The sequence below is a fragment of the Nannospalax galili genome, unplaced genomic scaffold (genome assembly GCF_000622305.1).
Source record: "Nannospalax galili isolate Female #2095 unplaced genomic scaffold, S.galili_v1.0 scaffold654, whole genome shotgun sequence".
Lineage (NCBI taxonomy): Eukaryota > Metazoa > Chordata > Mammalia > Rodentia > Spalacidae > Nannospalax > Nannospalax galili.
In genome coordinates this window covers 966,758-978,139 of record NW_008335971.1, presented here as the reverse complement: position 1 = coordinate 978,139, position 11,382 = coordinate 966,758, and the positions used below count along the sequence as shown (strand labels likewise).

Below are 11,382 nucleotides of genomic sequence, written 5' to 3'. Positions count from 1 at the left end.
AGTTTCTTTATAATTTCTATATCTTCTTTTCTATGATAAACTTCAATACATACTGTGATGGCTGGTCCAGGTAGCCTTTATCAATTCAGTGATTAAGTGTCTATAATCCTCATTTTTCATATTTCTCAGTTTAAAAGAGATAAAGAGGCTGTATCTCACAAACCAGATTCATTTGAATTGGTTATATAACAAAAGTGGTCTGAGGTCACGTTGGCTGGGGAATGACTTCCTGTGTACAATACATGCTGCACAAGCATGAGGATGTGGACTTAGATCCAAAGCACCCTTTTGAACCTAGACTTGGTGGAATGCCTCTGCAATAACATTGCTGGGGATTCAAATGCAGGATTCCTGGTGCATGGCCATGCAGTCTCGCTGAAACAGTGAACTCAAAGTTCAGTGAGAGACAGTTTCAGGAAACAAAATGGATATTGAAAGTTATCTGACATCACCTTTTGGCTACCTCCACATATAAATGGGTGAGTACATCAACACACACACACACACACACACACACACACACACACACACACACTTATTCATACACAGCATATATAGAAAAAAATAGAGAGAGCAATATAAGAAGATACAAACATCAACCCTTTGCCTTCACAAGCATATACATGGGTGCACACATGCACAGATAAACACCACCCACATTCACCTACCCTCATACATACACAAAGATAAAACATAAGTGAAAAATGCAATAAGTAAGATTTCCTGTGAGGCCACAATTCCGAACATTTCAATATGACTTCACTCTTATGCACCAGCCGATGCTTCTTTTTCATTTTCTTACTCAAGCTTTCTAGCTTGATTGTTGTTAGCATTTTGATAAGAAATAGTGACCTGAGGATAATCTTTCTTAGAGTAAATATAATTCTACTTCTGCTCCAGTAAGAATTCTGAAGACTGAATAAGCAGATCTCAGTCCTGTAGGGGAATCATTCCATGTGAAATTGAATAGATGTTCAGATAAGTACCAAACAGAACTCCTTAGAAACTGAATTCAATATATACAAACTTGAACCTCTTCTCTGCAGCCTTACCCCACTCAATGGTAGCAGCATTTATCTGATAATGTACAAACGGTGTTCTAGAGAACATTTTTCATTTCAACACTTTTTCTTTCTTTACTGCTGCATATGGAAGCTTCAGGTTTTTATCTGAAAAAAGAGATATTGGAAACAAAATACCATATAAAACCAAACACTGGAATGTGATAACTGTTAATAAATATTAGTTCTTACTGTAAGTCTCTTCTTTCAAGTTGTAAAAAAACCTGAGCTTTTGTGTTCAAAAGCAATTCACTGTAAACTCCTAATTTAGCCAAAGGTATTTTCATTTCCTTTCTGGAGTTCAGAAAAATACACACATATACACGCACACACATGCACATGCGTGTGCCCACCTGTACACATAAACATGCATGTTTATAGGCAGACAGAGGTAATTCACAAACTTATACTGTTTATATCTAATAACTCTGGAAAGCATATGTTAGAAGATTTGTAAAATATGATATTGATGATAAAATCTAGCTTTAATATTTATTGGCAATGTGTATATTATTACTACATCTTTCTTACTCACAAGACTTCTTATGCTGTATTTTAACAATGTATTATTGAGAAGATTCTCTGACATGATTCATATTGAAAATGCAAATATAAATATTGTCACTGTACTAGAAAGAAATTGTCCTGTATGTAGTTCTTTGAGTATTTCATTTTATCTACAATATTCAGTGCAGTATCATGGCCTACTATGTGCAATGAGATGTGTATTTATCTACACACTGAAGCTTTGCCTCTAACTGGATGAATCTGAAAGGTTCAATGTAGCAGTATGCCTCTCTAGATAATGAATATAATGCCCTGTGATTTGTAGAACTGCTTTAGATTTCTGGGCAAAACTACCCTAGAAAGAGTCATCTCCTTTGAAAGTCTAGCCTATTGCTGCTATGAGCAGAAAAACAATCCATAATGAAGTAGAAAGAGTCAAAAGGTCAAGTGAGGCTGACAGTGAAAGATCCTTAGTCATCCATGTACACTTCCTGGCCAGTAAGAAAAGCTCTTATCCTGAGAGTTTAACCAGAGCTAGGGTTGTTTGTCTTCCAAGTAATGTTTGTTATGTTATTTTGTAGACATTTCAAAGTTTTTCTATAACGTACAATCCATCATGGCCACATTTCTTCTCAGTATACTGGAGTTTTAATAGATATTTTAAATAGCAGCAAATAATATGCAACTATTTGGATGTTGCAAGTAATACTAGAGTGTCGTTCTTCTGTATGTCTCACATATAACAAACATTTTTCTATAGGTTATGTTATATTATGTGATCTTAGGCTAGATCATCAAAATATCAAGGAAAACACATACTGGATACAATAAAAAAGTGTGGTGTGATGATATTATACACAGTAGAAATTATTAAATTTGCCAATCATAGGAATTTTATGACTTGCTTACAATTTTGAATTTATTGTATACATTATTCTCTTATCATTTATCAGAGCTGATAAATTTATCCTCAAAGAGAAAGATAAATAAGGAATTGATTGAAAGACAAAGAGCAAATTAAAGTGAAATACAGGAGGGATCTCATCAGAACTTAATTCCATCAAAATGGAGGACTCACTGAGAACCACACTCATATCGTACTTTGACTGAAAGCAGGTTTTCTCTGTGAAATTAGGAGATGTATAATTTCACAAATTGTATTTGAGATGAAGCTTTTCATTCTGATATCTGATCTTTCTACATCATATATGATATTGGACAAAGAGATAAAATATAAATGAGATTAGATAAGTGATTCTGAAGGGTTTTTGGTTTTGTATTGCTGCCAGCTTAAATTTGGATGAATGTCTGCTTAGCTAACATATTATCTTATGCTTTCAAGCCTACTCTACTGTATCATATTTGAAGGAAATAGGTCAAATATTTCTATGTAGTTGAATACCTTTGCATCATGTCAAATTCTACTTATTTCTTTTCTCTAGACACATCAGACTTTCCAAACAACAGTTAGCCAGCACTCATCTTTACTTTGTAAATATTTTTGTTGGTTTTGCCCTTATTTATTTACCACTTATACTAAGCCTAGGAACCTAGCAATATAATCTATTTGCTTGTGTTTGTTCACCCTATAAAACTGCCTTTTAAGGGCAAGGAACAAATAAAAAGTGTAAATCTCAAACCACTTATTGCAATGTCAGGCACCAGGAATGTGCAATAAATATGACTGGCTGACAGACTGCAGTATTGGGAGATGTGAATAAAGTCAAGGAGAATGGAAGCTGGTACCCTGACATCTCTACAGACTGACTTCACTTGGAAAAAAACTCTCTGGGTAAGGTCAGGAAATCAAGTTTCACCTGCTTAGCTCCTTGGTACTCACATTTGTATAATGCAAGGGGTATAATGCTTAATATTGATTTTACTCTGATGGTCACTTAATGAGCATAGTTATGTCTAAGTGACAGATGAGACAAGTGACCTGCCAAGGTGGCATTGGGACAAAGAAATGGAACTACTGCTAAAGTCAAACAATTACAGTGAAATATATGCACTAGGCTTTGCCAATGTTGATTTGCTGAGTCAAACTTTCGTAGTAGTAGGAAGAAAATGAACAAAGGTATCTCAGCTGTGTTCCAAAACTATTATGTCTATTACTGTCACTAGTAACACAGATCACTTTATACTGAGCAATTATCATATTAAAAAGTACTGTAGTTTCTAATATCATAGTATAGGAAAATGTATTCCCTGCATTTGGCAACATGTTTCAAATACTTTTGCCTATAAATATTGTTTGAATATTAGTTCTTTTTTTCCTTATTAAATATAACTTTTAAAATGGTGACTCTGGTAATAAACCAAAGTGTTCAGGTCTCTAATTCTTATAATAATTAAGCTTCACTTACCTAGGTGTTTATATATGAACTTGTTCTTAATGGCATTTCACTATAAACTAGAAGTATATCAGAAATATGAAAAAAAGATAAAATATTAACTTGTCTGTGAGACATTCAAACAATTTTAATTTGAATTTGCACCATTATTAGGAACTGTTTTGTATGTGGATTGAAGGTAAAATTGGCAAATAAAAGCCAAATTGAACTTAACTGAGTGATTAAATAAGTAGAAGAAATGCCTGAGGAGAACATCTTGTGAGAATTACATTTGAAACAACACTTAGCCCCAGTGGAAGTTTTCATATGAGTTGTAGTTTCCACATTTTTAGAATTCCATTTTCAAACTCACTGGACTTCAAGCTGATATCATCACTTGTATCTCTCCTTTATGCTTCAGTCATTTGCTTTAACCTGCAGCCATTTATTTAGATTATGACTTACAACAGCTGGAATAACTTCTAGGAAAATTTAATGTTTATTTTGCAAAGGGCATAAGAGCTGTTCAAATAAGGTTAAGGTTGAAATTTTTCATACATTTTCATCATCAAAAGTCTTCAAAATTAATAGGGTTCAAGCAAGCAATCTTGATGTTTGAAAAGAGTTGATATATGAAGACATCAAAGTTGGTTAAATGTACTGTTCATTGCTTACTGAAAATCCTACAGGTTGCATGCCAGAAGAGAAACTATTTGCCAGGAGTCAGAATGTCAGTTCAGTCATAATCAAAATGGTATTGCTACTGATAATAACTGGGCTGACCCAAAAAGTTCCCTGAGATGAGCAAGCATAAGTGTTTGATAAATTATGCTATAAAACATGATTTTGATTACTGAATACTTAGCAATGTACAGAAAAGACAAAAGCGTGAATGATAACAACAAAGAAACCAGTTAACAGTGGTACATACAAAAATGAACTATGCAAGCTCAAAGGCAGACAAAAACTCCAGCATGGAGTGGGGAGGTGGACATGAATTCCCACCACTAGTGGAGGAGCTCTTGACAATTTTTAGCTGCTGGTAGAGGAAGAATATGGTTTTTTTTTTCTCTCTCTGTCTTTACAGAAAAGCATACTGTACACTACTCATCAAAGAGTTTCTTCTTGCAACAGATGGAGGCACTGCAAATTCCACAACTGTTCAGACACAGAGAATATATGTTTGAGAAATACCCAGTCCTAGGTGACACATCTGCAGCTGAACATCTACAACTAAGGCTCCTGGAGCATAGTGAAGTAAGAAGGAGAGAGAAAACCAGTGCATCTCTCAACTCTCACCAGGATGCTTCCTTATGTGACGGAGGGCAATGCACACAGAAGGCCACAAATGGCCATGTTTTAAAGAATAAGAGACTGCATGGAGTGTTACCCTGGATAGGACTCCTTTATTGAACCTCACCTACTCAAGAGTCATTGCGGAAGAGGGGGCAGAAAGATAGTTACAAACTGGGCCTGGTTCATGAACACAGGGAAGCAGAGGTTTTCAGACCACTGGAAACTTGCACATGTGAACTTGTGGTAACAGTGGCATCAAGTACAGGACCCATGCCAACTCAATCAGTCAAGGACCCAGAGTGGAGTGAGGGAAGTGGTCAGCACCCTGGGCACTGGTGGAGACTGGTTACTACTGGGTGAGGAGGAGTATACTTTACTTACTGTCTCTAGATAGACTGACTAGACTCCAGTGGATGAATTTGCACTGAAGGACATCTGGGTGCCAATACTTGACTGGATAGGAATAAACATGTATAGTAGAATATATGAGATTGGGGTTGGGGGGCATAAATGGGGAAGGGGTTCTAAATTTGATTAAGAACTTTTGTATAAAATGTACAAAATCTCAATAAATTTTTTTTAAAGCTTAAGAAGTCAGTGAGAAAATGTTCATAGCAACAAAAATGCCTGCAGAATATTCATGCATTCATTATCTCTCTATACCCACCACTCATTTTTGTTCTTGTACTGATTTGATGCACACACACATACATTCATTTATATATAATGGAGTTGGCTGGAAATATGAGCAAAAGCTAGGGAAGTATACGATTTTTATAGTATATTGAGAAAGAGTGATGCTACGTATTCTAAGCTGTCCTTAAACTCTAATCCTCCTCCCATTAATAAAGGATATTAGTAAATAGAAATCATGAAAATAATTAAATTATATATTTATCGCATGCATACATATGTTCTGTTATAGATATACTTTTGATACAAAGAAATTATAAATATATTAAATTAAAAATATGGAAAATATGTACTGTATGAAGATTAAAAATGTCGTTAAAGATGTAATAATATCAGAAAAAGACTATGATAAGAACAGTGCCAATTTTAAAAAGAGATATTTTTAATAATGGAGACTTCCAACCCGTTAAGATATGTAATAATTATATATACTGTACAGTTATATCCCTATTGCTGTGATAGAAATACCACGACCAAGGGGACTTATAGAAAGAAAATCATTTCTATTCTAGTCTGTCTTCAATTGCTGTGACAAAATACTCTGCCCAATACCAACTTGGGGAGGAAGGAAAAGGTTTATTTGGCTAACAACTCCCTAGTCACAGTTCATCAAGGAGCCCAAGAGAGAAGAGTGCTTCCTCTCTTGGTCCATGCTCAACATGCTTTCTTATACAATACAAAACAAACTGCCCAGGAGTGGCACCACCCACAGTGGGCTGGGCCTTCCCACATCACTCAACAATCAAGAAAATGCCCTAGAGATAACGCCCCAGGCCACTCCAATAGAGGAAATTCTCCAGTTGAGGCTCCTTCTAGCCAAGTGTGTCAAGTTGACAACTAAAACTATTCAGCACAATTATGTATATATGTGTATATACACACACATGCCTTATAAAGTCTAAAAATAATTAAGATAATTTTGTAGACTTGAAGAAATAGACAATTACTCAGTAATTAAAGACAACATTATACAATGTTCAATAACAGATTACAAATAACAATGAAGGAAAAAACAAAAAAACAAAACAAAAAAATCAGATCTTGTGGCACACACCTTTTTAATCCCAGCACCAGGGAAACAGAGGCAGGCAAAATCTCCATGAGATCAAATCCAGCCTGGTGTACATAGTGTGTTCCAGGGGGCTTTAGCTAAAGGGAGACCCTGTCAAAAAGAGATTTAAGACATAGATGAGATTTAAGACATAGATGTAAAATACCCCACCTCCAACAACAAATGAATGTTCTCCAGAAAAGCTGTGGTACACATAAAATAGGCTTTACTCAAAGGAAAAAAGAGAGTTAAATTATACACATCATGCTTTTAAGTAGAAAATCTGACATTTTATATTGGTATCAGATGTAAATTATCAGTAATTAGAAAGTAATTCATGATGAACATGCAAACACAAGGTACTGAACTGTCCAAAATGTATTAAATTAGATATGAGAGGCATATTAATTCATAGTTGTAGTTGTTTGGATGAGAATGTTCCTGATAGGCTTCAAGTATTTGAAATACTTGTCCCCAGTCAGTTGTAAGTTTTGATGTGACCTTTGGTAGAGGAAGCATGTCACTGTCATGGGAGGGGATTGCAATGGTTGCAGAGTTCTCATCCTTGCCCTATTTACAGTTTTGTTCTGTTTCTTGTACCTGCTTACAGATGTGATTGCTCAGCTTTCTGCTTCATCGACCCCTGCCACCATGTCTCCCTGCCATGATGGATTCTTATCCCACTGGAATTTTAAACAAAATAAACTCTTCCTTCTATAAGGTATTTTGGTTATGATGTTTTATCACAGCAGCAGAAATATAAGTAACACAGAAGTTTCTACTAGAAAGTGGGTAGTTGTTGCAAAGAACTTCATCACCTTGCTTTTTGGAGGAATGTGGAAGACTTTGGAAGTTTATAGTAGAAAACTGGTTGAATGCTATAAATAGAGCTTGACAGATTATTGTAGTGGGGACCAGGTTCAAGATATTCCAGAAAGAGAAATAAGGAACTAAACAGCAACTGGGATATTTTCACAAAAGAATCTGGCTGCTTTTGCCTGAGGCCTAACAACTTGGTGAAGACTAAATTTAAAAGTAATGGACTAATTGTTTTGGCAAAGAAAATATCAAGGGAACTTGAATTCAAATATGTTTGGTGTGGCCATTAATGGTGAATGCCATATATAGATAGCTACAATGAAAACCAAAAATTGGAGTATATAAAAATACAGTATGTAATTTGGATAGAAAAAGTGTACAAGGAAGTTTAATAATGTTGCAGCTTATAACTGGAAGTTCCTTCAACCACTATGATACAAGGTGTAGTCCCACCTCCTTCTTACACTCAGTGGAAGGAGTCAAGTAGGTAGAAGCCAGTTACCTCTCCCACCTAATCAGTTCACAGTAGCTTCATGAAGGGGAGGGGCTAAGGATATATGAGCCAAGAAAGCCAGGAGGCAGGTCTCTTGTCATTTTGTTTGGCTGTTGGGAAGCCACAGGATTTATGTTTTGGTGTAGACATTCCAGAACAGCTATGAATGGGGGAGAGCCCACTCTTCTGTAAGAAAAGCAGCAACCCAAGCTCAGTTAGCAAGTCCAATAACCTGTTAGGCTATTCAAAACAGTGTTTTGGGAGAATTCTTGTCTCAGGTTGTCATAAGGACATTGTGAGGATATAACCAGACACCATGCGTGCCTCCCAGCAGTGAATTTGACTTTACAATTGGCATAGCTGCCAAAACTGAGAATGAGTTTTGGAAGAGCAATGACAATGTCCCTGATATGTGGAAAGAGACCAACAACCAAAGTAAAGTGGGGTGAGAGGAGAGTGTGGGCTGAGGATATGTAAAACTGATGGACCATCCCTATTGGTTTACTGGGTGTAGCCTCAGTGGTATGGTTGATACAGTGGACAGTTAGATATTTAGCTAGGTTGAGGCCACCAAAACCAATGAGGTCAAGGGGAGAAATCCTGGGGTGACAGCTGTCTTGTTGATGGTACAGGGTGGCATGGCTGCTTAACCAGTGGGGTCTGCCACATGAGTATGGAGATGCCTTGAAGACAGCAGAAAGTTTAAAACAGATTTCACAAGCTGTGGGAGTAGCACACCAGGGACAGAAATGTCAACAAGCTGCTGCAGAGGTCCCCTTGCTGCTGCTCTTGGTAATAAGAAATCTGTCCCAAGAAAAAGCCTTAGCCAGGAGGGAAACTGAAAATGTTAGAGAGGAATTAGAACAAGAGAAGGATATGAAGCTGGCCTCATCAGTACTGGCTTCTGACCTTGGCGGTGAGTTAGATAAAGGAGAAAAGGACATGGAGGTGTTGGTGTGCCATTTTTTACATCTAGGAGGTCAAAAGGGAAAAAATGTCCAGATCAGAATGATAATAGATGGCCCATACTGGGACCCGAGACCATGGAAACCCTGGGAAGAGTCGGATAGTGATGAAGGAAGTGACCTAGAGAGAGTAGGTTTGGGAGATGCCCCTTGGGTCTGACCTTTAATACAAAGAAAAGGAAAATTGATGGTTCAGCATATTGATGGAGGTTTTAATAATAGCCTGGTGTAGGAGACCATGGTAATCAGAGAATACTCAGCACTGGAGCTGTTAGAACTAGGAAAGACTTTTAAAAAGAAATGAAGGAGCCCATAGCCACCTGGCATATGAGGCTATGGGGCATGGGGGTAGATGGAATCATTTTAAGTCCCACAGAAGCAGAGAGGTTAAGCAGCCTATCCCTCTTTGAGACAAAGACTTCACAATGGCAATATGAGGGAAATCAGTCCACGATGGATTGGTTCATTCAGCCATTAGGGACACGTGGTCATCCCCAGCTGCAATTTCCATGAATACCAGAGAAAGGAAAACCATAGAGGAAGGACAGGCCCTGTTGAGGGAACTGGGTATGAGGGAAGCCAGTTCACAGGTGCAGACAGGACAGTTTGCACAGGACACTTAAGAAAGAAACATCAAGCAAGGTCCATGAGACTGGTATGGAACTTTGGTGGCAGTGCTAAGCCCCATGGTTGGGCATGACCTATTAGAAGCCAGAGAGGCCTTAGTGGATTTAAATGATTTAGACCAACATGTAAACAGTTTAAAATGTGCTAAAGCAAGTAGACACAAGGGAAATGGGCTGGAATTCAGCAACAGGGACCCTCCATTTCTCCCAAGTACAGATATGGATGGATCTGCACATAGCAGGAGTTGCTAGGGACAAAATTGATGGGAAGACAAATGTTGTGCTGGTGAGCCTACAGAGAGCTTTAAGACCAGACTAGCAATTCATCAACGGAGTAAGAGAAATTGGAGACCAGGAGGTGTGGGTGACACAAATTGTGCCCCTGCTCCAGAGCAGGGCTACCTCATGGGATGGGACTGCCCCAGCAACTTCCTTGAAGGAGTGGCCAAGGTTGCCAACAGGTGAGGGCCATACTGGGTGACCAGAGGCCACATGTCAAATTGAGGATTTGTTGGTCCCCCACACTAATACACAAAACACATGAGCCCTAGTGGATACTGGAGCAGATTGTAAATTAATTCATGGCAACCCCCCAAAACACCAGGGCAAATGGATAGCAGTGGATGGGTATGGGGATAAAACCATATGGGTAAAGCAGAGGTACCAGACAAGAATGGGTAGCAGTGGCAATACAGATGAACACCAACTCCATTTGGCAGCAAAGGGGGGAAGGAGAGAGCCATCAATGGGCTGAATTTAGAGCTGTATGGAAAGTAATAACATGGGAGCCTTGACCAGTAGCCATTTGTAATGATAGTTGGGCTGTGTTCAATGGCTTAACCTTGTGGATGGCCCAGTGGTAAAGAGAAAACTGACAGTTTATGGGATGGCCACTATGGGGACAACAGATGCAGAAGGACATATATATTAAAATGCAGCAGGAGCTAGTGCCCCTGGTTGTTTACCATGTGGCCACCCACTGGCTGGCAAATCCTCCTGGGAATAGGGAAGTTGATTCTCTTACCAATGTGAGGGTTATTTGCACACAGGTTCCCCTAGAAGCATCTCACTGGATTCATATCAAGTCTTCCCACAGGAGTGCTGAAACAGGATGGAGAATAACCAATGCTGCTGGAGTTCTGGTAAAATACTCTGACATCCAACAGGCAGTTCAGGCCTGTGAAGTGTGTTCCCAGTTATGGACCTGAAAGATGGATGCCATGATGAGGCACATACATTATTCAGTTTCCCCTGTGAGAGACTAGCAAATAGATTACATAAGACACCTGCCAGTCATCGAAGTTGCAAGTATGCTTTCATTTGTGTGGACATTGCCACCAGCCTCACACAGGCCTTTCCTTTCAAGAGAGCAATGGGTAAGGTTACTGTTAAGGGCCTTACCTAACTTACTGTCATGTATGGTTGCCCACAGCAATACTGATAGCAACAGAGGCATTCATTTCACAAGTAACAGTATGCAAGCCTGGGCTGAAAATAATCAGATTTAATGGTATTTACATCTTCCCTACAATCCTATA

The 11,382-nt window shown here is 38.2% G+C and overlaps 1 long non-coding RNA gene across 1 annotated transcript; it reads left to right on the top strand.

Moving 5' to 3' along the window:
- Nucleotides 1-333: 333 nt before the first annotated feature.
- Nucleotides 334-5,025, top strand: LOC115069963. The gene is made up of 3 exons (XR_003849194.1): nucleotides 334-479; nucleotides 3,227-3,360; nucleotides 4,989-5,025. It is a non-coding gene; the product is annotated as an uncharacterized LOC115069963 (long non-coding RNA).
- The last annotated feature ends 6,357 nt before the right edge of the window (nucleotides 5,026-11,382 follow it).